This window comes from Ciconia boyciana, chromosome 6, assembly GCF_034638445.1.
Source record: "Ciconia boyciana chromosome 6, ASM3463844v1, whole genome shotgun sequence".
NCBI classification, from domain to species: Eukaryota; Metazoa; Chordata; class Aves; order Ciconiiformes; family Ciconiidae; genus Ciconia; species Ciconia boyciana.
In genome coordinates this window covers 22026501-22028366 of record NC_132939.1, presented here as the reverse complement: position 1 = coordinate 22028366, position 1866 = coordinate 22026501, and the positions used below count along the sequence as shown (strand labels likewise).

Below are 1866 nucleotides of genomic sequence, written 5' to 3'. Positions count from 1 at the left end.
TGGACCATTACAATTTCGGAGCTGGGCACTGGCGACAGTAAGATAGGGAGTGTACCCCCTTTAGGAAGCCAGGCAGGTACATATTCCCAATGTCTATCCTGCACCCCATGTGCTTTGTAGGGAAAATGAGGACCAATAAACCCTTTAGTCGTGACATCTTGCATGTCGGAGCAATAACTGTAGATGTAGAATTTCGAAGCTGGGCACTGGCGACACTGAGATACAGAGCATTGCAGTCTTGGGTCTATAAGCAAGTGCTCAGAACCAATGTTTGTGTGGCAGTGAATGCGATGCCAAGGGACAACTAGGACATGCAAACAGCTTTCAGTCCTGGCACCTCTCTTGTGGGAGCAGCGGATGCACGTGCAGAATGTCAGAGCTGGGCTCTGGAGAGTGAGATAGAGAGTGTGGCACCTTTACGAATCCAGACAGGTGCAGATATCAATGATTGTGGGGCAGTAAGTGCGGGTCCAAGGGATAATGAGGACCAGCAACAGCTTTCACTCCCGGCACCTTTCTTGTGGAAGCAATTGCTGGACATGTAGTATTTCTGAGCTGGGCTTTATTGAGAGTGAGATATAGAGTGTGGCACCTTTAGGAATCCAGGCAGGTGCAGATCCCAATGTTTGTGGGGCAGTCAGTGCGGTTCCAAGGGAGAGTGAGGACTAGCAAGAGCTTTCACTCCTGGCAGCAAGCATATGGGAGCAATTACTGGACATGTAGAATCCCAGAGCTGGCCTGTGGCGAGAGTGAGCTAAATAATGTTACACTGTTTACAAAGCTAAGCAAGTGCATATCCCCATTGTTTGTGGGTCAATCGGTGTATTTCAACGGGAAAATGATGACCAGCAAGAGCTTTCTTTCCTGGCCCCTTTCCTGTGGGAGCAATCGCTGGACATGTAGAATTTTAAGCTGAGCTTTGGCGAGAGTAAGATATAGAGTGTGGCACTTTTAGGAATCCAGGCAGGTGCAGATCCCAATGTCTGTGGGGCAGTCAGTGCAGTTCCAAGGGAGAGTGAGGACTAGCAAGAGTTTGCACTCCTGGCAGAAAGCATGTGGGAGCAAGCACTGGACATGTAGAATTCCTGAGCTGGCCTCTGGTGAGAGTGAGCTACAGAGTATTACACTGTTTACAAAGCTAAGCAAGTGCGTATCCTCATTGTTTGTGTATGTCCTGGCACCTGTCTTGTGAGAGTTATGGGTGCACATGCAGAATGTCAGAGCTGGGCTCGGGAGAGTGCGATATAGAGTGTGGCACATTTACGAATACAGGCAGGTGCAGATCCCAGTGATTGTGGGGCAATTAGTATGGTCTCATGGGATAATGACTACCAGCAACAGCTTTCATTCCTGGCCCCTTTCTTGGGGGAGGAATCGCTGGACATGTAGAATTTAGAAGCTGGACTTTGGCGAGAGTGAGTTATAGAGAGTAGCAGCTTCAGGAATCCAGGCAGGTGCAGATCCCAATGTTTGTGGGGCAGTCAGTGCGGTTCCAAGGGAGAGTGAGGACTAGCAAGAGCTTTCACACCTGCAGAAATCATGAGGGAGCAACCACTGGACATGTAGAATTCCAGAGCTGGAGTATGGGGATAGTGAGCTACACACTGTTACACAGTTTAGAAAGCTAAGCAAGTGCATATCCGCAATATTTCTGGGTCAATCGGTGTATTTCAACAGGAAAATGAGGACCAGCAAGAGCTTTCAGTCCTGGCCCCTTTGTTGTGGGAAGAATCGCTGGATATGTAGAATTTCGAAGCTGGGCTCTGGCGAGCTACACAGCATTCCACTGTTTACAAAGCTAAGCAACCACATATCCCCAATGTTTGTGGGTCAATCCGTGTATTTCAAAGGGAATTTGAGGACCAG

General features: G+C 48.7%; 1 pseudogene; it reads left to right on the top strand.

Moving 5' to 3' along the window:
• Positions 1-311: 311 nt before the first annotated feature.
• LOC140652860 (ETS homologous factor-like) overlaps positions 312-1866 on the top strand; it is a 7262-nt pseudogene continuing 5707 nt past the window's right edge.